The 27,943-nt window shown below is 44.7% G+C and overlaps 1 protein-coding gene across 4 annotated transcripts in view; it reads right to left on the reverse strand.

Annotated features, from left to right (window-relative positions):
- Positions 1-27,943, reverse strand: part of FAT3 (FAT atypical cadherin 3) — a 1,063,130-nt gene that overhangs the window by 920,905 nt on the left and 114,282 nt on the right. For all 4 annotated transcript variants that reach the window (XM_082246652.1, XM_082246650.1, XM_082246651.1 and 1 more), the window contains exon 2: positions 10,399-10,513. The gene's annotated coding sequence lies outside the window, so the exon portion shown is untranslated. The remainder of the gene's footprint in view (positions 1-10,398; positions 10,514-27,943) is intronic.

A 27,943-nucleotide genomic window follows, 5' to 3' on the forward strand; every position in this document is an offset into this window, starting at 1 on the left:
CACCTGATGTTCCTCCATGTCACACCTGGAGACCCTGATGTTCCTTCATGTCACACCTGGGGACCTCAATCCCCCAGGGACCCCAATTCCTCATGGCACACCTGGTGACCCCGAAACCCTGTTACACCCGGTGACCCCTTTTCCCCATGGCACACCTGGTGACCCTGATTCCCTTTCACACCAGGGAACCTCCATGTCACACCCAGGGACCCTGATCCCCTGTTCTGGGGACACTCACTGGGCGGTATGAAGAGAGTGGCCCGCACTCTGCCCTCCTTCACCGTGATCCTGCTGATTCCTTCTCCTAGGATGCTCCTCTCCTGGACCACAGTGCTCACCACAGGCTCCTGGTGAAGGGAGAAGCAGCAGTCAGAGAGCTCCGCACGCCCCTAATCCACAACCTCCTCAGACCATTCCGGTGCCTTGTCGTTTCTGCTCCAGTAAAGGTGCCGCCCTCCAGTGCCAAGCTTGGGGTCAGGTTCAGCCTTTCTCCGCTCCCTGCTTAATACCGACCCAGGGAAATGAACGGCTGCCCACCAGAGCAGAGGATCATCATGCAGGCAGCACTCCTGTGGGCTCCCTTCCTGCCTCTTGCCCCCCCCCCCCAACAGTGGTGGAAAGCCAGAGCCTGGTAGTTCAGCCACTGCCCCAGACACCTGGCATCTTCCTCTGTCCATGCTTCCTCCCCCACTGCCGCCCCCTCCCCTCATTTCACAAGGATCATTCATGATGGACAGAGAGTGCCGACTCATGGCTGCGCCCCTAGGTTGCAATGTGCCCTAGGCGGCTGCCTAGTTTGCCTAGTGGAAGCACCGGGCCTGACTGTGTTCATGGGAGAATCAAGCTATTTTTTTCCTTCCATCCGTGGTGTAAGAAAATAAATCAAATTATCAATGGGCTGCCCAAGTAAACTGCTGTTCCCAGCCCCCTAGACCTAAACAAGGAATTCATTCCACTGCAAGGGAGGATTTTTACTTTCCCAAGAGATGGGCTTTAAAACACACTGGGTTTGACTTACTAAAACAAGAGAGTGCAAAATTTGGTGCAGCTCTGCACAGGAACCAATCAGCTTCCAGATTTTTTTTCCAAAACTTAATTGAACAAGCTGAAGTTGGAAACTGATTGGCTATCATGCACAGCTACACCAGATTTTGCATGCACCAATTTTAGTAAAGTCAACCCCATTATGTGCTAGCAGCATGCTGGAGAGTTGGAAATCTGCTCAACACAGAGTGCAGCCATCTGGATCTCCAGTGGTTCAACAGGCCCCTGCCCACCTATCCATGTGTCTCCATTTAGCAGCACTAGTGCTCTCAGAGCAGCTCTGATGATTGGGGCAGTGTGCAGAGGAGGGGTGGCAGACTGATGAAGACCCAGACTTCTACACTGTGTTGAGCAGAGGTCTGGCTCTCCAGCACTGCTAGCAGAGAAGGTCTTAACTATGTGCTTCAGCAAATAGAAACTAAAGGAGAACTCCAAGGAAATAAAAATGTTACTCCTGCAATGGGTTCCCTCACGTTGCAAGGTTTAACTGCTGGTTTTGCCTAAGGAATGATAAATAAGGATTATTCTATTCTGCGTAACCAGCAGAGATGGGAGTAAGTCACACATGTGCAAGTCACAAGCAAGTCTCAAGTCTTAACCTTCAAGTCTCAAGCAAGTCCCAAGTTACTGTGACGAAAGGCAAGCAAGTCAAGTCAAGTCATTTATTTTGGTCAAGTCACAAATCAAGTCAAAATACTGATCTACCCCAATTTTCACCTTTAAATCAGTTAAAAGTCAGTGGTCAGGAAAGGTTTTGTTTTAGTTTCAACATTAACAAAACTGCTTAGTGCTCTTTTCTTGGCATATTAAAGAAACACTTTGAATGACCAAACAGCTCAAAATCCTTCTTCCGGTCATGTTTCAACACCACAGTCACTAAAAACATGTTAAGTATTTCCATTGTTAAACAGCCAGTATCCTAAAAATCAGAACACACTGAGGTGTTTTAAGTGACTGTGGTGTCAGAAACATAACAGACATTAATTTTGCTTTAACACATCTTGAGAAAATGCAAATATTTAATAACTTAAAAAAGTAAAGTCATTTCGAGTCATAGGTCTCAAGTCAAAGTCAAGTCTCAAGTCATGAATACCAAGTCAAAGTCAAGTCGAGTCTTTTATTAATTTTAGCCAAGCAAGTCTCAAGTCCTCAAACTGGTGACTTAAGTCTGACTTAAGTCAAGTCATGTGACTCGAGTCCCCCACCTCTGGTAACCAGTCCCTGAAACTTTTTCCCTTCATAGCCTAACCAGCTCCAAGTCTCTGACATCTTCAGCATTCAACAACTCCAAGAATGCTAAATGCCTACATCCGCCACCACATGCTGTGTTTCGTCCAACTTGGCCCTACGTCTCACCACCCGGTAGAGTCCAGTAGTGATGTAAGCACTGGTGGGAGGAACCATTGAGTGTGGCAGGGGATGCAGTCATTTGACACTCCCAGAATTATGGATTTGGTAAGACTTTCATAGTAACTGTACTGCTTGAAAACAATGGGAAGGAGTTTGCCACCCCTTGGAAGTAATAAGGGTCTTCTCTTGCAAGAGACAATCTTTGCATTTGTGAAAAGACAACAAAGTCATATTAAACAAGATAGTGACTGAGCAACCCAGAGGCACTTGCACTGGACCACAGTTTAATTTCAGACAGAGTGGGGATTGTTTAGACCCCCATAGAAGGCTTGGATTTTTTGCCAATTCCTGTGGAATCAGCTGACATTTGGGCCACGGTTGGCCCTGTTGGCACGATCTGGCTTAACAAAAGTCGATCCTATCATATGCAGTCACTGTTTGGGTATTCAGATGCCTCGGGTGCCTGAATACATTGCCATGCTGTGGATGGGGGAATCAATTGATAACTGAACTGTGTTTGGCAGGCTTTAGAACCCCTCTGAAGTTTTTATTGCTGTCTATAACCCATGGAAGAGACTGTCAGCCCACAATTCCTTTGAGAGATCGCTCACATGTGAGGTTGGGGATCAGTATATCCCTGTGGTTAAGCCATGCTTTTACTACCTTCCAATCGCTACCCTCTTTAGTTGCACAGGGAGAGACTGGAAGTGTACAAATGCAGTGGCCGTGATGCTGTGCTTTGTGGTCGCAACAGGAACAATACCCCATTGCTTTTTTGTGGATGTAGAGCCCCCCAATCTCAACCCATCAAGTGCATTGTAACTTTGTGTAATACACATGGTTACGGCACTCAAGTTTGTGGATCAAGGGAATACCGCTAGAGTAAATGAGCCCTTAGACACAAATGAAAGAATTGCCAGGCGGGCAGAAACCTTTTCAAAACTCAACTTGGCCCTACAGGTGGATCCGTAACACACAACAAGATTTCAACAGCTGGCCATAATATTAGATTTTAAAGGAGTGTACCTGTAATGGGCTGCTGCTCATACATTTTTATGCAAAACAACCATAATGTAAGAATGTGGTGATGTACATGTAGCACCCTCCAAGGTAGGTGCTAGGCAAATGCATTGTTTTGCTCCATCTGCTTATCAGGGGAGCCTGATCAGTAGTTTTGCCTGTTGCATGGCTCCATGTGTGATTCACTTGGTCTGAGGGAGTGTCCCCACTGTATCCAATAGGGGAGCCTGTTGGACAGTGGAGGAAACCCAGCCAGTGACACACAGGCTTTTGTGGCTGTCCCAGTGGGAGGGCACAAGAGTGGTGCATCCTGGGATAGGCTATAAAAGACAGGGGCACATGTGACAGAGCGTCTTTGAGCGGGAAGCCAGGTCCAAGGAGGAGGGTGACATTCGTCTCTCCTCCTGTCAGCAAGGAAGGTGGACACAGGCAGTCGGCCTAGTGGATCCAGAGTGTGATGCTGAGCCAAGATGTCCAGGATACTGACAAGTGGAGCTGAAGGCAGAGCAACCCAAGAAAAAACAGTGTCCGTGAGTACCAGGAAGGTTGCCAGAGGTCTGACCAGGAGGGAGACCACTCCAGTGGAGAGTCAGTGGACAAGGGGCTAGCATGCACGGGAAGTAAGAAAGGAGGTGCCAAGTCAGGACCCTGAAGAGAAATCCAGTCAGGAACCTATTTTCCACTTCAGTTCAGTGGCAAGGTGAAGCAGCAGCCTTGCCGCACTCATTACAGTTAGTGTCCTCAGAATTTGTGCATAGTTCAAGTTGGAGTATCCCACTCATCCCTTCTCCCATCCAAGTTCTAAAATAAAACACAAAAACCGAATCCCCCGGACTGTTCATTGTCTGAGCCAAGTCTTAAAGTGATAAGTTTTATGGACTGTTACTATGGGTAACCCAGGGGAATCCACACTCAGCAGCTCCCTAGGGGGCAGTGCTACATACAAAATGCTGTAACCCATAACAACAAATCAGTTGAGATTTCGGTAGACATATCCTGGAAAGACTAATACTGGCTGGATAACCGCGCTCTCGGATATTACTCGTCACCTCTTTTTCAGCAACTGCTTGTTAATGGCAGGTAAATTAGAAGGACAATTCTGCAACTGTGATTTAATTACCCCCATTGTGCTCCTACTTATTCATCACATTATTTCTTTTACAGGAAGAAAAGATAGGTAATTCCATCACTTTACCTCTCCGGAACTTTTTATTCATGCTCCAAAACGGCAAATTTGTAATTGTACATTTTTGCTGTGCTTAAAAGATAGGTGAAATAAAACTACCATGGCAACTAGATAAGATTTATGAAAAAAAAAAATTTACAATCTACTTTAATAGCAAAGCTGCATGTTCCACATACTGCGGAGTGCTGGAAAGATGGCAAGAAAGGTTCAAAGAAAAAGGATTGTGCTGAGATCTGCTGCTACATAGTGGAACTTTGGAAGCCACTTAAAGGAACTTGTCTCATGATCATGAAGCAGAAAGAAACCCCTTCAATGCCAGGTTATCTATAGGGCCAAAACACACTTTTACGCCTTTGTTGAATTGCGGCACCTATGTTAGTGCTTTGCGGTGGGATTCATTTTGAATGGCACCCCAATACATTAGGGCAACTCAGCCCTGTTACACATGCATTGCAGTGCCGGGACAAGGTCATTCAGCGCCCAGGGCAAGATACTGAACTGCGCCCCCCCTTCCCTTAGGATTACAGTCAGGGTGCCCCCATCCCTGAAATAAACCAATGCGCCCAGGATGGCTGCCCCTCCTGCCACCCTTTGCCAGGGCCCTGGTGGCTGGTGCATTGGGGGCGAAAGGGGCACTGCCCCCCCATCCATGCGTCCGGCCCCCTAATCTACATGCGGGGTGCCGGACGCATGGAGTTCAATGGGGCTTTTTTTTTTCACCATGTGATTAGAGCCAGAGGCTCTAATAGGCTAAAAAAAAGGGTGGGCTCGGGGCGCAAAGCACTGCACCCTGAGCCCACCCAGTTGTGTGGCAATAGCGAATGAAATTTCGCTATTGTCACACGGATCCTCCTCCTGGCCAATCAGGAAGGGGGTTCTGAGACCCGTTTCATGATTGGCCGAAAGGAGAAGCCATGCCATTGGGCATGGAGGAGGAGGAGGAAGGAGACACAGAAGACAGGGGGAAGAAGCCGAAGCTGCCGCCGTTGCCTGCTGCTGCAGATGTCCAGGCAGGGTGAGTGAGCCGGGCCCTGTCTTGCCCCCTGCCGTGGTCCTGTCCTTCCCCCTGCCGTGGTCCTGTCCTTCCCCCTGCCGTGGTCCTGTCCTGTTGTGGTCCAGGTGGGGGGGAGGGTATGGTGTGCGGCCTGGTGTGGTCTAGGGGGGGGGTGTATGGTGCGGTACGTCTGCTGCTTCCCTCCCCCCCCCGGCCCATGGAGCACCAGCCTCCACTGGCCCTGACTGTAAGGCACCACCATGCATTGTGGTGTGCTGCACTGGTGTCTGTTTTTGGTCCATTCTTGTGCTATATAATGTGATGTTGAGAGTGTATTTGTGCAGACCTATTAAACTGAAGAAAGGTTAGCTTTAAAGTGCTATTAACCACTTCTAGTCTGGGCCAATTCTGACAATCCTCCCCTACACATAAAAATCAGCATTTATTTGCTAGAAAACTACTTAGAACCCCCAAACGTATATTTTTTTTTAAACAGAGGCCCTAGAGAATAAAATGGTGGGTGTTGCAATTTTTTATGTCACACGATATTTGCAGAGCAGTTTTTCTAACACAATTTTATGAAAAATTGCAGTTTCATGAGCTTTATTGCACAAAAACACAAAATGATGCCCCGTATTTGGTAAAATATCAAAGATGATGTTATGCCGAGTAAATAGATACCAAACCTGTCATGCTTTAAAATTGCGTACACCCTTGGAATGGCAACAAATTATGGTACCTAAAAATCTCCATAGGCGATGCTTTAAAGGGCTCTACAGGTTACTGGTTTACAGTTTCACAGGAAGTCTGGGGCTAGAATTATTGTTCTCGCTCTGACGTTTACGGAGATACCTCACATATAAGCTATTTTCATATGTGTGCGGGACAGAAGCACTCATTCACCTTTGTGCGTTTTACTTTTTTTTTCTATTTTAGAATTTATTTTATTACATTTTTATGAATAAAATTTTATTTTAACATTGTACCTTTCATTTTTCTTTCTTTTTTTTTTTTTTTCATCAACTTTATTGCTATCACAAGGAATGAACAACATCCATTGTTATAGCATGGGCTGTGACAGGTCCTCATTATGGAGAGATCTGGGGTCCAAAGCATCAGATTAAACCGAGATCTGTTTGATCTGATGCTTTTACAAGCTGGTAAAGGCTTGTTTACATGAGACTGAAACCGGAAGCGACAAAATCCTCTTCACTTCCAGTTTCTGATGTTACCCAATGGGATAAACAACATTGGTTTCTCTCACTCGGATGCCGCCCGTCGCATCCTTACCAGGATCCTCAATCAGACAGGAGAGCACAGTAAAGGCAGTGGTATTGCCCCTACCTCTGCCCTTGTAAAAGTAATCCAGCACTGTACAGCCACTTGGATTACTTTTACTAGGGCTTTTTTTTATCAGAAAAATGGCGCAGGAACTCAACCACGACCCCCCCCCCCCCCAACCCCCTACCCAAACGAATCAAAATTTCACTAACAGTGGTAGGGTCTTAACCACATCCCGCCCACCCTATAGCAGAATGACGGCGGGAATGTGGATGCATTATCCTGACCGGATGTCATATGACGGCGGCAGGATACGCAGAGCTGCAATCGGTGATGCAAGGTGTCACACTGACTCCCTGCATCTCCGATCTCGGTAAAGAGCCTACTGACCTAGGCTCTTTACCATAAGACCAGCCGTGTCCAATCACGGCTGGTCACATAGTAAACAGGAAGAGCCGTTGATCGGCTTTCCTCAGTACGTGCCTGAAAGGCACGAGTAAAGGAGCGCCGATCGGCAACTCCTCTGACAGGGGGGGGGGTGGGGATCGGCACTGGTAATCAGGTCATTGATTACCAGTGCAGACCCTCAGGGGGGGGGGGGTGCCACTAGAACCACCAGGGATGCCCACCCATGACCCCAAGGATGCCCACCCATGACCCCAGGGATGCCCACTATGGCCACCAGGGATGGCCATCAGGGCTCAGGGAGCCCCCCATTGCCCTCCCCATCAGTGCCGCCCGCCAGTGCCCTCCCCATCAGTGCTGTGCACCAGTGCCCATATTTGCCTTCTATCAGTGCCGCCCACTAGTGCCCATTATTGCCCACCAGTGCCGCTTATCAGTGCCCATCAGTGCCGCCCATCAGTGCCAATCAGTGCCGCCTATCAGTGCCCATCAATGCCGCCTATCAGTGCCGCCTATCAGTGCCCACCAATGCTGCATATCAGTGCTACCTATCAGTGCCGCCTATCAGTGCCGCCTACAAGTGCCACCCCATCAGTGCCCCCTCATCAGTGCCTGTCAGTGCAGCCTCATCATTGCTCATCAGTGCAGGAAAAAACATATTTATTTACAAAATTGTATAAAATAAACAAAAAACTTTTTTTTTTCAAACTTTTGAGTCTTTTTTTATTTGTTTAGCAAAAAAGAAAAAATCTTGAGGTGATCAAATACCACCAAAAGAAAGCTCTATTTGTGGGGGGAAAATTACATAAATTTGGTTTAGGTACAGTGTTGCATGACCGCGCAATTGTCATTCAAAATGCAACAGCGCTAAAAGCTGAAAATTGGCCTGGGCAGGAAGCGGGTGAAAGTGCCCTGTATTGAAGTGGTTAAAGGGGCATCAAATACCAGGGGTGCATTATGTACAGAGTGCAGAGTTCCGTGGGGTTACACACAGAGTGCAGAGTTTAGGGGAGTGCTATGTGCAGAGTTTGGGAGTGTGCTACGTATACAGTGCAGGGTACAGGGGTACACAAAGAGTGCAGAGTTCAGTCTTTTTCCACAGCTGCTTAGCTCTGCATCCCCCATCCACATCTCACTTTTACCCCTCTTTTTCTCTAGTACCTCCCCTCACACTATAGATGGCTTCGCCTCTCTCACTTGCAGGGAGATCATCCAGTGGGGGTGTCAGCATTCGCATTGCACCCCAGGTACTGGCATCTCCTTTGTCTCCATACTGCACTTGGAAAACACAGGAAGCCGGACCTCTGTGTTTACAAGTGATAGTGGTGAGCAAGAAGCAGAGGGCCTGAGCCAAAGGTGGTGGAACTGAGTTCCACCACGTTCCAGCTGAAAAAAAGCCCTGACTTTTACTGGGAAGAGAATTGCTGGGGCTAAAAAAACAACACTGGGATCATGACTGTAGATGCAGTTATGATCCCGGTATAACCAGTCTAACCTTAGGCTTTTTATATGTAGTCTAATGATGGGAAGTCGTTAAACCCTCAGTTCTTAAGCTCTTTCAGCAGCTGATTTAATCACTTAGGCTGCATTCACACCTGGGCATTTTGAATATCGAGCAAAATCACCATGATTCTGCCTGCGATTTCAAAACGCTCTGCTAAAATGACAAATCACACAAAGCAAATTTCAGATGCCATTCATATTAATAGCACGTAAAAACGTAGTGCAGTTTTGCTGCGATTGCTGCACAATTCACAGCAGACCACATCACGCACAGCTTGTCGCTTGAAAAAAGCTTCAGAACCTTTTTTTGGGCAACAAGCTTCACACAATGCTGCTTACCACGATTGCAGCGCGATTTATCGTGTAACAGTCGCAGAAGAACAAGACTGCGTTTTTAAGTGCCATTAAAATGAAATTTGCAATCTCCCTACACTGTGTCAGCAGGTCCGCGGCATCAGGACCTTAAATCTGCAAAGACTGAATGACTAGAAGCCTCAACTGTCTGTCCTGCCCTTAGTATTTAAAGAGGAAGTAAACCCTCCTCTGCAAGTTGTACCTATAGGTAAGCATATGATAAGGCTTACCTATAGGTACTGTAAATATCTCCTAAACATGTACCGTTTAGGAGATATTTACCTTACATGCAGCCAGTGACGTCACTGGCGCATGCGCTCTGAAGGAACGGCCGCTCGTGCCGTTCCTTCAGAGTCCCGTGCCGTGACCGTCGGCTCCCGCGCGCGTGCGCGGGAGTGACGTCACCGCGGCTCCGGCCAATCAGATGGCCGGATGCCGCGATCCTGGAAGACGGGCGACTGGACATGTCGCCCGTCATAGAGGTAAGCAGGCGGCACGGCGGGGGCTCGTTCTAAGGTAAGTATTTCATAATGAGCTAGTATGAGATGCATACTAGCTCATTATGTCTTTCTCTTTCAGGGTGAAAAAAAAATAAAAATTTCGGTTTACAACCTCTTTAAGAAGGCTGCTGGGTGTTGTATTCCTGTCAGTAAAATCTCTTCGTCTCTAAAATCCAATATCATTTAAAGCTATAATCCAAGCAGATGTTAAAGTAGAACCAAACTCACAAAGAGAAGATGTTTTTGCCTTAAATGGAATTGCTATCTCTGATTGCTGTGTCTTACCAGATTTGGAGAGATATTTGGTGATGTCACTGCTGTGCTGCTCATTGTTCTCCTTGCTGGAGAGAAAGCTGTGCTTGAGGAAATGCAGTGCAAAGATCTCCCTGATTGTGCTTGATTCATTCTATGTATTTCCTCTCCTGCAGATTTCTGTTCTTTCCTATTACCACTTATCGGATCACTAGTCATCAGTAGGACAGCTCTTACATGAGGAAGCAAAGCCCTGCCTTTACCAAGATGGCCAACTCCATACAGAGGCATCGAACAGATCAAGGCATTGTAAGCCAGTAAAAAGGAAAATATCAGCTGTAGAGAGCCCATGGGCAATACTGACGACTAGCCCTTTGCTCTCTGCTTGACTTTTTAGTAACTACTTCCAAACTTCAGGCCCTCTTTAGAAAAACACCAATGAATGCAGGTATGCATGTATTAAAGTATCGATAAATATACTTAAAAAAAAAAAAAAACTGTGTAAATACCTGAATTTGATGTGATTCCAGTCTCTTGTAATCCCATGTAAGGACTAAGTGAGGCAGGGGCAACACTAGGATCCAATCATGTGTCTTGCTTTCACGTGTGTTAACAAGGTACATGCTGAAAGACAGAGCAGAGAGATGACCTCATCAGTTTGTTGGTTCTCCTTAACTGTAAAATCACAAGCTGCGGACAGGGGGGTGACCTAGCTGTTTTGTTAAACTGCAGCAGAGAAATGGTAGGTCATCAGTGTCATTAATCAAGGCAAAGAAAATTTCAGGACTGGATGGACAGAAATACAAATCCTTTGGTAGGTAAAACAGCTTTCAAATATACAAAGGATGTACTGAAAGAAATGTAGTAGCGGGCATACATCTTTTATTAATATAGATACAGTAGTTCAAATGTTACACGTTGGTAGAGCAACTCTTTCCCTATAGTAACTCCTTTTCTTCTTTTTTAGTGCAGGCAAATAATAGACTTTGAGCAGAAGCAATGTGCCATCATTGAGTTCTTGATGAAGGAGGGGTGCAGGCTGTCCGACATGGAGGAATATAGAGATGACACCATTGACAAGATCAAAGTACATAGATGGATGAAGAAGTTTAAATGGTTTAGTCTCTGTAAACATTGGGCAGCCTTCTATGGATGTCATACAGACTTCATCTCTCCTTTGTCAAGAATTCAATGATGGCATGTTGCTTCTGCTTTAATATAATTATTTACCTGAAATTAAAAAGATGAAGAAAAACCTGAAATGAAAAAGATGAAGAAAAAGAGTTACTATAGAGGTAGATTGAAGTACTTTATATGTGAGCCCTCACCTTGTAAAATAACCCAAATCAGTTTAAAATAGAATTGAAAGGCAAAACACACACATATATATATATATATATATATATATATATATATATATATATATGAAACATTTTGCATACCTTCTCTAAAAAAATGTTTTTATAAGTGATCACCTCTGTTCTCAGCTTGCATAAGGGGCTTTGAGAGTTGGGGGTGGAAAAACAGCAGTACACTGATCTTCCTAGTGAATGGCTGTACAGGGCAGGGTATGTCAGCACAAGTCTGAAGGCTGTTCTCCCAGCATAGCCAGAAAACTGACAACACTGTGATGTGCTTTAATGCATAATTACATAGTTAGTCGGGTAATAAAAAGACACAAGTCCATCCAGTTCTACCAATAAAAAATAAAAAAAATCATACAATCCCATAATACCCACAGTTGATCCAGAGGAAGGCAAAAAAAAAAAAACCCAGCAAAACATGATCCAATTTGCTTCAGCAGGGGGAAAAAATCCTTTCCCCTTTCTTTGTCCCCACTCACCCACTCTAGATTATTTTGTAAAGGGCCTACATGCTCAGACCTGACCTTTTTACTATTAATATATTTGAAGATTTTTTTGGGGGTTTGACCTACTATCTTTTGCAATCTGTGGTTCGATTAGAATTTTTTGCATCCTTGATTTACTTTTGACATATTCTGTTTTATTCTTTGTAACATTTAAACGATGATAGTGTTCCTTCATTTTGATATTTTTTAAAAGCTCTTTTCTTATTATTGATAGCTTTTTTAACTTTGGCCGTGAGCCATATAGGTTTTATTTTTAGCCTAGCGTGCCTAGCATGATCAGTTTGTAATAGGAAAGCAGGGGGGCTCCCAGGATCACCAAGAGAACAGGATACTTTTAAACACAAGTACACGGTACAACAGACACGTATCAGGATAATAAAATATTGGGGTAGCATATTCTATAATAAAAAGGTTATGGCCAGTTATTTTTAGTACATCCCTTGTAAACTATGCATTTATGCTGTTTGCTTAGAGTTCAGCTTTACACCAAGTATTATTTATCATTATTATTATTGCAGATACTTAGATAGTGCCACCAATTTAATCAGCAGTGCACTTTAATTACATTATATATTGTACATTCACATCAGTCCCTGCCCTCAGGGAGTTTACAATCTAAGGTCCTTACATCTCACATTCATGCAGACAACCCTAGTGCTGCCAGGCGGGCAGAGGTGCCAACCACTTTAGCCATTCTGCTGCCCATAGAGGAATGCAAAAAAGAGTGTCAACGTTTTTGAATTTCTTTTTTAGGCCTTGTACACACAGCCATAAGAGGGCTCTACAGTGCATAGAGCCTGCATAATGACATCCTCGGGACCCGCTGCCACCATGTACAGTTACCCATTAAGATGCACTCAAAGAAGCGTCTGTATGTAGTTTTGCACCAGGGTTTGTGTAAAGCACCTGCATTTCCACTTATGTATGCTCTGAATGCAGATAGTGTGCATTTGGAGCCTACATCAGTACACCTCCAATGCATCTCAATGATGCATGGGGTGGCAGCAGATCCTGGAGATGTCATTACGCAGGCTCTGCATGCTGTATAGCCATGTGCATGAAGCCTTAAAAACTTTCTATCGTAGTTTATTCCATCTCATTCTTAATCATTATGGTGCTCGGGTTCCATATTAACAACTGCAGTACAAATTGCAAAGTGTGTTGTAAACCCAGAGCAATGCAACACCCAATAGTTTAGAATTTGAAATCTATACAGATTGAAGACACCAACATGGCACAATTTCACCTCAGTACAAAACTGAATATTGTTGTCAGGCTATGTCTATTCTGGTTAAGTCACATCCCTTTTGTCTCTAAAACCAAGTCCATCTTCTGTGAAAATATGCAAATATGAGCAGGCAAAAGGACAACTGTTGGCAATGTGAAAAGAGAACCCGGTAACAAGTGGCACTTGGATATATATAATCAGCGCTCGCAGAAGAACATATTTGAGGGATTAAGCATGCTATTTTTTTCTCCCGATTGGAAAGCCTTTTTTAACTCATATATAGAAGAGCTAAATATATATAAAAGTAAGGGAACCAGAGAAAAGCACAGCTGTGAAACACGCGGGAAATGTAAGACTAAAATTATCCATCAATACCAAAACAAGAAAAATGGAACTGCAAAAAAGGCACACATTGTAAAGGCGATATAAAGCTGTCCATAGACATTGAGGTGACACTAAACTATATCCTTTTTCTCCAAAAATAATCCATACACATCCACTACTTTAAGTGATTGTAAAGGCACAACATGTTTTACCTTCATTTTTTTTTAAGAAGCTGGCAATTAAATGTCATTTGCTGGCAATTTAAAATGTAGTTTTTTGAAAATGTCCCATTTGCTTTAGCAGATCCTATAACAAGAATGAAAAAATAAATAAATTCACGCAGAATACATTTCAGATCTTTGAGTCTGATATGGTTTTAGGGGGTATATTGCACGCAAAAAAAAACTGTGTGAGGTCCCTAAAAAAATTCATACCAGATCCTTAATACAAGCACACAGCCCAGGTGGCCAGGAAAGAAGGGGGGGGGGGATGGTGAATGTGCACCTACCAACCTGAACCTTACCATGCCACATACCCTCAACACGGGGGGTGCATCTTGCTCCCAGGTTGAAGCAGACAAGGGCATTTTCGTTGGGGTTTTCTGGTGCCTCAAACCAAGTTTAGGTGGGACTTTACGGGCAGGTGAAGAAACGTGTGTATAATATGGATTTATAACGTAATACTCAAAAATAAGCGGTAGAAGAATACAATATTAAAAAACAACAAAGGTTTATTAACATATAATTCCAAATATTATATCGTAGTGGTGAATAATGTGCTTGGGGTATAGAACCCAAGTGTGAGGAAGTAAAAAAGAGATCGATTCTGAGGGAATCAGTGACAATAGTGCAATAGTGACATGTTCTTGAGGGGTTTGTGGGATAGTTTTCCCATGGGTATTGAGGGGACATAAGCCCCGGCAAAGAGATCCTCAATATTCGCTGACGCGTTTCGGCTCATGGGCCTTTTTCAAAGCGTTAGAGGTCACTCTGTGCTTGTTATGGGTGTAGCTGGCATTGACTGCATGTGGCTCCCCTGTCCTTTTTTAGTCACAACGAGATCATTTCCTGCGTACAGCAATTTGCTGGCAGAGGGTTAAAAATGATTCCTCGATGGGGGTAGGTTTTTGTACTTTTTCTTCCTCAAAAGATGCCAGAGTCTTGGTCAGTTTTGGATATTTAGTTGCTGATCTGAGTTTAAGGAAATGGATCCATCTGGCTGGCGCAGGTAACGACTGCCTCCTTCTCTCGTGCAGAGAGAAGGAGGCAGTCGTTACCTGCGCCAGCCAGATGGATCCATTTCCTCAAACTCAGATCAGCAACTAAATATCCAAAACTGACCAAGACTCTGGCATCTTTTGAGGAAGGAAAAGTACAAAAACCTACCCCCATCGAGGAAGCATTTTTAACCCTCTGCCAGCAAATTGCTGTACGCAGGAAATGATCTCGTTGTGACTAAAAAAGGACAGGGGAGCCACATGCAGTCAATGCCAGCTACACCCATAACAAGCACAGAGTGACCTCTAACGCTTTGAAAAAGGCCCATGAGCCGAAACGCGTCAGCGAATATTGAGGATCTCTTTGCCGGGGCTTATGTCCCCTCAATACCCATGGGAAAACTACCCCACAAACCCCTCAAGAACATGTCACTATTGCACTATTGTCACTGATTCCCTCAGAATCGATCTCTTTTTTACTTCCTCACACTTGGGTTCTATACCCCAAGCACATTATTCACCACTACGATATAATATTTGGAATTATATGTTAATAAACCTTTGTTGTTTTTTAATATTGTATTCTTCTACCGCTTATTTTTGAGTATTACGTTATAAATCCATATTATACACACGTTTCTTCACCTGCCCGTAAAGTCCCACCTAAACTTGGTTTGAGGCACCAGAAAACCCCAACATATTTAATCAGGGACGGTGGCAACACCTACTTAGTTTGTGTACAAAAGAAAAGAAACCCTCTTGACAAGGGCATTTTCCTTACAAGCCTGGCTGGTGTGGGAACTACGAGCGGAGAGATTATCGGATACTGCACCCCCCCACCATGTAAACGAGTAAGGCTTACTCATTCACTCTAGAAAAAAAAAAAGACACCCAAACATTTAAAAACTCCTTTAATAAAAAAAATTTGAAAAAACCCACCAAAATATCTATCATTGTAAACCCAGTGCCTGCCAACTCGCTTTTAAAAAAAATCCAGCACACACAACCGATCCTGACTAGCTGAAGGACAGCTGTTATAAGATTTAAAGGGGAGGGGAGGGGAGGGGAGGGGATGGGGTTAGTGGAGACACCAGTGCCCAACAGTGGTGGCCCGTGCAAAAAAAAAGAAAAGAAAAGAAAAAAAAAAAAAATTACAAAAAAAAAATAAAGTTTTGAAAAAAAAAAAAAAAATTGGGTTCGCAGGCCTATGCGCTTGGCCTGGTGGATATGGAGGGGGGGTGGGGTTTACGACCCAGAAGAGGCGCCGATTGGCTGCCTTCTGGGGGCGTAACCTGGGCGCAGCCAAAAGCGCTGCGCCACCCCCACCTTCGTGATATCCTGGCTGTGATTGGTCCAGTCTCCAGCCTGGACCAATCATCATCCAGGACATCGCTGACTCGCAATGGGGGCGGTGCCGGTGCGTGCGTCAGTCACGCACCGTCACCGCCCGATCTCCTTACCGCCGCCTGGACCGGAAGACAGAAGACTGAAGAGGAGGACGTCCGCGCTGCTCGTCTCGGTTCCCGGAATCCCGCCATCCCGCCGCCGTCAGAAGGTAAGTGATTGAAGCCGACCTGTGCCCTGCCTGTACCATCACCTGTGCCATGCCTATGCCATCACCTGTGCCATCCCAATGCCATCACCTGTGCCATGCCATCACCTGTGCCATGCCATCACCTGTGCCATCACCTGTGCCATGCCTATGCCATCACCTGTGCCATGCCTATGCCATCACCTGTGCCATGCCTATGCCATCACCTGTGCCATCACCTGTGCCATGCATGTGCCATGCCTATACCATCACATGTGCTATGCCTATGCCATCACCTGTGCCATGCCTGTACCATGACCTCAAAGTCAAGCAATTTTTTTACCGCGTTTTTTGCCGCGAAGCAATACCTATTACATTTTTCTTTTTGCGCCCCCCCAAAAATTTTGAGCACCAGCTGCCACTGGTGCCCAATAATGGCCAGTGGCCATGTTTGGGCAGTGATGTCATTGTTATCCCTTCCTCTTTGTTTACAGTGTTGGGGAATACTGGTTATGTAAGGCCATGATGTCAGCAGTTCATAGGGACGTGCCGGGTGCAAGCACTTGATGCTTCCTTAGGAACCAGGAAGCTGTCATATATAGAAGCAGTAGAATTAACACTTAACACTTATATATATATATATATATATATATATATATATATGTTCAGCTCCTGCTGAACAGGAGGCTGGATGGGCAAAGCTCGGGCATTCAGACCAAACCATAAACTCCTAATCCCAGGTAACAAAAACTTTATTAAAAATCATACTTGCTGCCCTTCCTAAACCTAGCTTTAGTAATATCACATGTACTGGTGTGAGGTTGGAGATCTAGCAAACCAAACATTTACACATTTTTTTAAGGGTTGACCTGAGACCCAAAATCGGAAGGGAAATTTTCGTCCGACGAACGATCTGCCGATTTTCGGATTGTTAGTATAGTGCTTTCGATAGCCGATTACGGATTTTCCAACAACAAAAACTGGATGTGCAGGCTATTTTCATTTAATTAATACAGTTTTCGTCTGAAAAAAATCTTATGAGCAAGACTAGGCATGCTCAGAGACGAAAGAACACATACAAAACAATCCAACACATGACATCACTTCTGAAGTAGAATTCTGTCGTACGGGAAAATTCCTATGAAAATAACCTCTTCACTTTCCACATGAGACTAGCATGCAACAAAAAACGGACAACAGATCGTTCGATAATCTGATCGTGTGTATGGGGCTTACGCTCACAAAATGGGGATCCCAGACTTCACCCTGAAGTTGCTATGTTAACTAACTTTTTTCCCTGGGGTGCCCCTTTAAAAAAATAGTTGCTGTGATTTCATCCAGGTTCTTATAAAAGCTCCTGCACAAGATAATAACCATAATGCCAAAATTGCTGTAATTGTACAAAAATAATTACAACTGCCCCCACACACACAGCTTCTACAGAGTTCAGCAATGTTACAATTAAGCACATGTGGCTGAGCATTACAAGCACGGTATGCAGATTCCTCAACCACAGCCGCCTCCATGTCATACATATTCATGTATGCATACCGTCATTTATAAGGCGAAGTGACATGAAGTATTGCTCTATTTAAAAGATAAAACTTTGACTATGTTCTTTCCTTATAGGTCGTGACACACGGCACAGTGCAATGTGCCTGCGAGACATGTCACTCTGTTAAATAGATTATATGGTAACCAGTAACCCGTCAAATTAGCTCCTGTGTTGAGAAATGGAACATCCTTAACTAATGCCGGTGTCTGAATTTTATTTAGTAATGGGATATCCAGTTTGAAACAGTTTTTTTTTACATCTCTATTTGTAAGCCTAACCAGATTTTGTTGCCAGGGCCTTAGACAAAAAATGGGAATTGGGCAATACAGGGGCTACAAATGGTCAACTGTTAAGCCTCGTGAACACTGGACGTTATCAAAACGCCAGCAGAAATCTGTAGCTGTAGAAGGAGTTTTTCCGCTTTTTTGCAGTAGCGTTTTTCAGCTGTTTTTAGCTTGTTCAGCTGTAGCGTTTTTTAGCTTTTTTATAACAACCGGGGGATGTCCCTTACCTTGTGGCCCTTTTCGGCTTTCTGGCTAATCTCTGAGCGGCATTCATTCAGGTGGGTGTACTATTGGTTTTGGGACATCTGACCCCCTATGGCGCTTTTCCACTGCATGGAACCGAACGGTTCGGCTCGCTTTTGTGCTTTTCCACTGCTGATACCGCATGGTACGGTGTAGGAACGGTTCGGTACGGTATGCTACGGTGGCGCTTTTCCACTACATGGAACCGAAAGGTACGGCTCGCTTTAACAGTACCACCTCAGTTGCGGTTCCAACAGGGCCGTACCGGTACCATATCCCACAATCCTTTGCATGCAGCCTTGACTGTTTGTCACTACTAGCCACTGATTGGTCAGAGAATCATTGTTATCCCACCCACTTACTTTAGTGGAAAATCAAACCATACCAAACCGTACCGAACCGTTCCAACACCGTACCATGCGATACCATGCAGTGGAAAACCAAACCAGGCCAAGCAGGGCCCAGTAGAGCCGAGCCGGTACTTGCAGTGGAAAAGTGCCATTTGAGATCCTTTACATATGACATTGTATATTCTATATTAAATTGTCTGTATAATATTTATTATTATATGTAAATTTCCATGTACTGATTCTTTCTCTATTTATATTTAGTAGTATTGATGATTATGTATCAATCCATTTGCACCTGAAGAAGCAGTATCCTGCGAAACATGTCGGGCATTGTGGGTACTCTTGCTGCTACTCTTCCCGGGTGATTTTTTCCTAGCTGTACTAGTCAGCTAGGGTCTGTTCCAACAACTGTCCCTGCATTGGAATACTATTGTGCTACTGATGCTATTTGATTGTTTCTACCTTCATGTTTGATTGTTTTTTGTATTCAATATGAGAATACTATTTTAATTTTGTGATATGTTAATAAAGATTTTTTTGACATTTTATAAATTGTTCCACATATCCTTATTGGTCCAATGAGGGTACCCCTTTAAAAGTCCCCCTTGCCCTCTGTCTTTTTTCTTCATGCCTTTTTTATAACAAAACTATATTCCCACAAAAGCTTACGGCTCAAAAACTTTGATAAACGCAGAAAAGCCGCGTTTTTCAGCGTTTTTTGGCGTTTTGCAGCTTTTTCAACTTTAGTTAGAGCTTTTCTACAGCTGAAAACGCCTCCGAAAACCCACTAGTTCTAGAGTTTTTTTCCAGCCAGAAAATGCCCCTGCCAAAAACTGCTGATAGCAGCCTATGTGAGCATGGACACATAGGATAACATGCTGGGGAGTTTACTGGCTGCAGAAAAAAACATCGGACACCAAAAACAGCCGCTGTAAAAACGTCCCGTGTGCATGAGGCATTATAATAATGCCAATACTTACAAACGGGCAATCAATAAAATATATAATATAAAGCTGCGCTAATAAATGAAATGTGAAATCACTCAACATAAATGATACAAAAATAACTAATATGTGCACAAATATTGATCTGCGCAAATAAATATGGGTGCGGTGTGCTTGAGGTGTGCTGTGCGCAGGCGCAGTGTTTGCTCTGGAAGTTGTTCCCCCGTGCTGTGGACATGGATGGCAGTAAAAGAGGCCTTTTCTGGAGCTATGCGGATGCATAGCTATATATGTGAGATACTCAACCTGGGTTACATCTGAGGCAGCTTGCTTGTATTTGACCCGTGATACATCCCAGTCTGGAGCCTTTCCTTGGTGGCCACATTGCAGGATATCTTTCTATCATATGTCTATGGCCCATATTTATCTGCTATCTGGTAAGCAGAACTGAATGTTGTGGTCACGGTTGCACTGCGGTGGAAGATAATTGGTCACAAGTTTATTCTCCGATTTCTTCACTCACCATTTACTTGGACTTTGTTCATTTGGACTTTCTTTGGGGGTTGTACAATATTTATTTGCAACTTATTCCGTTTATTGTCTATAATTGTGCACATTCATTTTTTTATGGATTTATGCTGAATGATTTCACTATTATATTTATTTGCACAGATCAATATTTGTGCACACATTAGTTATTTTTGTTATCATTTATGTTGAGTGATTTCACATTTCATTTGTTAGCGCAGCTTTAGGCTTCTTTCACACGGTCCGCCTCCGCAGGCGGATCCGTGTTGCTCAGCGGGGATCGATCCGTGATCCCCGCTGAGCCGGGCGGATGACAGCTCCGTCTCCGCTTGCAGAGTGGAGAGGGAGGTGTCTCAGCACCCGCTGCCCTCTATGGGGGATCGGAGGAGAGCGGACCGCTTGTCCGCTCTCATCAGATCCGCTCCGATTACTGAACGGATGGAAAAATAGGGTTTCCATCCGTCCAGATTTCAGCTCAGGATCGGATGCGGATGGCAGCGGGTGTCAGCGGAGGAAAATCGGATGTCAGCGGTGTCATCCGCTGACATCCGCAGTGCCATATACTTACATTATGTCCGCATATCATCCGCAAACGGATGGGATGATATGCGGGCACACGGAGCGGATGACAGAAATGTCATCCGCTCCGTGGAAAAAAAAAAAAAAAAGTCCCGCAGCGGACCTTTCACACGCAGCGGCCGTGTGAAAGGAGCCTTATATTATATATTTTTGCACCAGTGTTATCTCCCTTTAAGTTGCTGCTTACTATATTTAACCCATTAGCGCAGTTATATATTGTTACATAATCATTAAAATATGTGGGCAAAGACAATCGCAGTGACAATAACTAAAGCCTAGTCTAACATTTTACTTTTAATCCCTTACCATATGCAAATTGTAGATCAAAGCCCAACTCTGGGCAAAACAATAATCCCTTGCAGTGAGGCTGTGCCCGCACTGCAAGGGTTAAAGGGGAAGTCTACCCTAACTCTAAAATCTCTAAATCTACAGGCATCCACAATCTAACACTAACCTATTAACCCTGTAAAGAAGAAATTGCTATGCATACCTTTTTTAAAGCCTCTCTGGTCCTGTCTCCAGTGGCGGAAGCAACAATGGCTGTGAAATGAATGGGAAGTGACGTCCCCCCCATAGACTTCCTATGGGGCTTCTGTTGTCGGCTGCCTCCTCTGCACCCACCTCCACAGCAAAGCCACCGCTGACAGCTCAGCGTGGGACTGGACCTGAGCAGCTTCAAAAAAGGAATGCCTAGCGATTTCTTCTTTACAGGGCTAGATAGGGTATTAGGGTGGGCCGTATAGTATTCGGGTGGACTTCCCCTTTAACTGATTGTTTTTTTCTAGGGGAGAGGACAAACATTTTTACATACCAGATCCTCCGCTCCCCTAGCAGGCGGTGCTCCCCCACACTCTGGAAGACAACTGTCCCTCAGCGTCCTCGTGTCTGGGGCCGGTTTTAGACCATGCTCTGGTCTTGATGATGTCAGAGCTTTAGACCGCTGCAGCATGGGGTTGCAGATACTGTTTAAATTTAAAGATAAGTGGGCTTTAAATTTTATTTAACATTGTCCCCTACAAAGGAATAGGCATTCTAAGCGCAATGTTGACAGATAGGAGGGTGCAGCACTGCTTGTTTCTAGCTAACAGTCATTGACAGCTCTTGGTCTCCACTAATGACTGGGACCCAATCAGCATGGCTCCTAATCATGTGGTCACCATAACGGCCAGTCATGGTATTCACAGGCAGGCAGGTACGTTCATTAAAGTAAACCTTAAATCTGCAGATGCCTCTGCAGCCTGAGGATGGCAGCGTGCTTCTGATTAATACTATAAATGTCAGTACAGTTACATTATTAAAGAAAGACATTTACAAATTTAAAAAAATAGCATATTTTCTCTTTTTTGTTTTTCTATTAGTCTACCTATGGTCAAAACCACTCTAACTCTAAGCAGAGTATTTATTAAAGCACCAAATAAAAATGTATTATGTCCATAAAACAATGTCAAAATAATTTAGATATGGAAATTAGCTACAGAATGCTCTTCCTCCAAATTGTGTTCCTGTATTGTCACCCTTCCACGTGCTTATAGGCGAGGCCTGGGGCTGGAGTAGCCAATCTGGGAGAGATCACACACACAGTCTGGGAAATTGTATATCTTATATATTGTTAGAAGATTAGCAGAAGCACTACCAGATGGTAACCGTAGCCACTGTGTGACAAACTGTAAGATTTTTAACAGTTGCAATATACACTTGGTAAGGCACAGTATTGCAACAGTCTATTATTCAGCAATGGCACAGTATTTCAGTAATATATTACTTGAGAATGGCACAGTATTTCAGCAGTATATTACTCAGAAAAGGCACAGTATTGCAACAGTACATTACTCTGCAAAAGCACAGTACTGCAGCCAGGGGCGGATCCAGGGAGGGGGCCAATGGGGCAATTGCTCCCCCTGAGAAAATATTACTGACTCCGAGGATCCTGGCACCACCTCCTGCTCTGGGATGGCAGGTAGGCAAGTCCAGATTGCGGGTTCCCGACCCGCCATCCCCAAGCATCAGTGTGAAGAATGGAGCTGGCACTAGAGGAAGCAGAACCGATGCTTCCTGTATAGCCGGCTCCTGTCACAGATGGAGTGATACCAAATGTACTCCGTCTCCGCCTGTGACAGGAGAGATACAGGAAGCATCGGTTCTGCTCTCTACTGCAGACACATGCTTCCTCCAGCACCGCTCCTGTCACACTGATGCTCAGGAATGGTGGGTCAGGAACCATCCAGCAATACCCACCAACAGTACCTGCCAGAAATACCCAACAACAGTACCAGCCAGCAGTACTCACCCACAAAACCCACCAGCAGTACCCACCAGTACTACAAGCCAGCACTACCAGCCAGCAGTACCAGCCAGCAGTACCAGCCAGCAGTACCAGCCAGCCAGCAGTACCCACCAGCTGTACCCACCAGCAGTACCAGCCAGCAGTACTCACCAGCAGTACCAGCCAGCACTACTAGCCAGCAGTACTCACCAGCACAAGCCAGCAGTACCTGCAACCAGTACCCACCAGCATCAGCCAGCAGTACTCACAAACAGTACCCGCCAGCAGTACCGGCCAGCAGTTCCAGGCAGCAGAACACCCCCAACAGAACCAGCCAGCAGCACCAGTCCTGTAGGACAGCCAGCAGCAGCCACCAGCCATACCCACCTGGGGGGACAGCAGCAGTCAGCGATACCTGCAGTAATCCTGAGGAAGAAGTGAAGATTGAGGTCAGTTGAGGTGCAGCCTGGTAAACGGCAGTGCATCCGTGTGAAAGCAGCATTAGGCCACTTTCACACAATCTGTCTAATTGGGTCACACAATCTGTCTAATCTGTCTGTTTTTTTTTTGGTTGGACCCAATTGGACCCTCCATTTCCATTCACCTCTATAGAGCAGCAGATGTAAATGGTCTTGTGTCCGCTTACAACCGCCTATCTCCAATCCGATCCACTTAAAAAAACAGAAGGGGATCTGTCCTTTTCTGTCTTGGCGGATCAGATCAGGGGCCCATAGAGCGAGCTCATCCCCCGCTTCACTCATTGTGGCCCGCGACCGGTTACCAAGGTGCTAAAATAGCCCTCTCTCCTCAAAAGGTTGGGCACCCCTGCTGTAGGGGCATGAGTTCCGGATGGACAGGTGCACTGTAGCAGCCTTCCCCCTTAATTTTGCCGCGGTGTGTGGTGGAGAGAAGGAGTCCCAGATGGAGAGTGCTGTACTGTAGCACACCAGGAGACCCGCAGGGAAATCAAAAAGATCTCCTGTGAAGTTAATAAAAGTATTAAGACCACCACCACTGTCGCGGCTGGCCTTAATATGTTCATCACTGTGATTGGCAGGCCTCACTATTCTTCCCTACCTCCTCCGTGCTGAGAGGAAGTGGCATCACTTTAAACATGTCACTGTTTTAAACAAGGTTAGGACTGTATGATACGTTAAAAAGCAACACCCTATTTCCTGGCCGTGCCCCTCCCACGACTAGACTCTGGATCCACCCCTGACTACAGCTGGTGGAGTGCAACAAAATTGAATTGGAAGATTACAGTTACATGACTGGTTCTCACCAATCACAAAGCTCTCTGCAAAGGTCAATACTCCAAAGGTCTGCACCACTTCCCACATTTTTGAATGAACCAGTAAATGTGCGCTGCCGAGTGCGTAACTGAATAGGGCAAAGTGGATATCTCTTAACTCAATATATAACTTAATCTCTAAGACTCTAAGGACGTCACCGGAAGTGACGAAACGCGTCAGTTTGGACCGCACAGCGCCATTACGTCACGTCGAGGTTGAGCGCAAGCCGGAAGTAAGCCCGCCGCTCTGTGAGGAGGCCGAGCAGCCCTCACCGCTAGACCACCAGTGATGTTTTAAAAACTTTTAAAGTTACTTCACCCGATTTAATGGGAAATAAAGGATTCTCTTAAGCCATATTACACTATCTGGAGCCTTTTTTCTCCTTTATATATTACCACTGACCGAGCACCCCGGAGCCTAGAGGAACCATCTGCAGTTTGTAAGACCACCCAAAGGGGATATCTATTAAGCCCAGGGGGCTTTTCAAGCGAGAACGGTTCTAGTGCCATACGGCATATAGAGCCCACTCAATCTGGTAAGTGATCCAATTTACCTATTCACAAGGGAATTGATGTCACGGCAAACCATGCCAGAGCACTTGCACTTTTGAATTTGAAGATTTGTCACCAAGGACATTCATCACTACTTTTGAGCACTGAAGTCACTTTATATTTTTGGGACTATTTTTTGACTACTTATGTATATCTATATATATATATATATATATATATATATATATATATATATATATATATATTTTAGTAATTTTATATTCCTCCACTCACATTTGGATCTGTTTTATATTTATATGTTTATTCACCATGCATTAATTTGCATAATTATTCATCAGATGGAATTTCTTTTGATGCCCTTTTTTTTTGATGAATACATGTTGAAATAATTTGGGATGTTCACACTGGTATTGTACTTACTACAGAAAGAGTGACACAGACATTGGTAGTCACTGGTTTTAGCAAGCGCTGTATTTGGTCTTTTATAAGACCATATATATTTAATCTCTAAATGTAATTTAATTAAGGTTTACATCTACAGAATTTTTGTAACATTACTGTATTTTAAAAAACAATTGCAGTCTTCTATGCTGCCACATTTTAAATGGATGTACTGTATGCTTGTGGGATTTTAGAAGCTCTGTACAATGGCTTGCGCAACTGGAGCACATTGCACCTTGCACTACACTCTGCTGGATAGAACCACATGATAGTATTCACAGTACCTCAACAGCTGGATTTAATGGGCTGCCCGTGCCTGCTATGTAGTCTAATTTCTCAGATGTCCCTGTTTTTCCCTGATCAGGCTAATAGATGTAATTTCCTCCGTGGAGTCTTGTGAAGGTTCAGGGCTGCCATTTGTAGCTGACAATGTTCTGGCCCCATTCCAGCATCTTTTTAATCTTTGCAGTGAAAAGCAGATGTGATGTTTGATAGCAGAGTCGGAGAAATGGTCCATACTGCCACTAGGATACTTGATCTTTCTGCATCGTATCTCTCACCCACCCAGGGAAGACCACATTGGTTGAATGCATGGAAACCTCCCTCATCCATTTCTGTATATCCAAACCTCTTTCATAGCTGGCCAAACACTAGTATATTTTCGAACAAACACTCATATGAACATTGGAACGAAAATTCTCAGTACATTAGATGACTTGGCAAATGAGGTTTAAAATATTTTACATTTTTTTTACTTTTAACCCTTTTTTGCATTTTTTTTGCATACACGTTCATAAAAGCCTTTTACGCCTGAAGATAAGTTAAAACTCCCAAAGATTAACCACTTTACCTCTGCTCACAGTAATATTACTGCGGCAGAGTGGCTCGTTATCGTCTGACGACGTAGTACTACGTCGTCAGACACTCCCCCTTCTGGGCGGCGCTTGCGCGCCGCCGGAGGCTCGCTCCCGCTGTTTTCATTCACAGCGGGAGTCGGGCCAGGGGAGGAGCAGCGGCGATCGCCGCTGCTCTTACCCGATCGTCGGGGATCGAGTCTGGAGATCCGCCCGCTGTGTGTAAACACAGCGGGCGGATCTCCATAGTGACAGGGAGTGACAGATCGGACTGTTCAGCATAGCTGGACATCCGATCTGTCCATGACTCACTCAGTCACCTCCCCCCCTACACGTCAGTAAGCACCAGGCATACATTAACCCCTCCCTCTCCAATAAAATTAACCCCTTCCCTGCCAGTGTCATTTTTACAGTAACAGTGCATATATATAGCACTGATTACTGCAGTAATGTCACTGGTACCCCCAAAAGTGTCAAAAATGTCAGTCAAGGGTCCGATCTGTCCGCTGCAATGTCGCAGTCCCGCAAAAAAAATCGCAGATCGCCGCCATTACGCGTTAAAAAAAAAAACACCAAAAATGACAGAAATCTTTCCCTTTGTTAGTAAACGCAATAACTTTTGCGCAAACCAATCAAAATACGCTTATTGCGATTTTTTTTACCAAACATAGGTAGCAGAAAACAAATTGGCCAAAAATTTTTAAAAAAATTGGTTTTTACATCTTTTTTGGGGGGAATTTCATATAAAAAAATGTTAAAAGTATTGTTATTTTTTCAAAATAAACGCTCTTTTTTTGCTTATAGCGCAAAAAGTAAAAATCGCACAGGTGATCAAATACCAGCAAAAGAAAGCTCTGTTTGTGGGAAAAAAAGGACGTAAATTTCGTTTGGGTACGGCGTCGCACGACCGCGCAATTGTCAGTTGAAGTCGCACAGCGCCGAATCGCAAAAAGTGGCCTGGACGGAAGACAGCAAAATCCTCCGGTGGTAAAGTGGTTAAACACTATATTACCAAAAGTATTGAGACCCTGCCTTTACACACACATAAACTTTAATGGCATCCCAGTCTTAGTCTGTAGGGTTTCATATTAGGTTGGCCCACCCTTTGCAGCTAGACCAGCTTAAACTCTTCTGGGAAGGCTGCCCACAAGGTTTAGGAGTGTGTCTATGGGAATGTTTGACCATTCTTCCAGAAGTTAATTTGTGAGGTCAGGCACTGGTGTTGGCCGAGAAGGTCTAGCTTGCAGTCTTTGCTCTTATTCATCCCAAAGGTGTTCTATCGGGTTGAGGTCCGGACTCTGTGCAGGCCAGTCAAGTTCCTCCACCCCAAACTCCCTCATCCATGTCTTTATGGACCTTGCTTTGTGCACTGGTGCGCAGTCATGTTGGAACAGGAAGGGGCCATCCCCCCACTGTTCCCACAAAGTTGGGAGCATTAAATTGTCCATGTAACACGTGTAGCGCAAGTATCGCTCTTGTATGTTGGCACCCTGATGGGTGTGTTTATGTTTACATACGTGAATGGGGGGTGTTCAACATTTTTTTTTTTTTGGGGGGGTCTTACTGCTTGGTTGTAACGTTATTTGTTGACCCTTTTTGTTCTTCTGTAGGGTGCCCAGGCAAACAGAGGGGCCCCAACAGCAAGAGGAATCGGTGTAGTCGGGCAGAGGGGCAATAACAGAAGGATGCCCTGTGCGGCCCTCTGCAGCAGCTGAAAGCCAGCCTCTCCCCCTCCTGCCAGGTTTCAACTCCTGCAGGGAGAGACACAGGGCATTTTTCCTGTAATTACTTCTCCGACACGATCACCCTTTCCCTGTTCTTCCTGCTTCTGATCCCCCCTCCCAGTGTGCCCCTCTTTTCTTTCACTGTGCCGCCCCCCCATGTGCCCCCCTTTTACTGTGCCCCCCCCCACAGCGCTGCAGGCTGCCCTGTGCTGTCAAAAATAACAAATTGAAAAAAAAATCACAATTAAACGATGTAATAAAATCATTTTAAAATATTGTAAACTAAAATTGTAAAAATTTGTAACATTTTTAAAAA

The sequence above is a fragment of the Pelophylax lessonae genome (genome assembly GCF_965119305.1).
Source record: "Pelophylax lessonae genome assembly, chromosome: 2".
Classification (NCBI taxonomy): domain Eukaryota; kingdom Metazoa; phylum Chordata; class Amphibia; order Anura; family Ranidae; genus Pelophylax; species Pelophylax lessonae.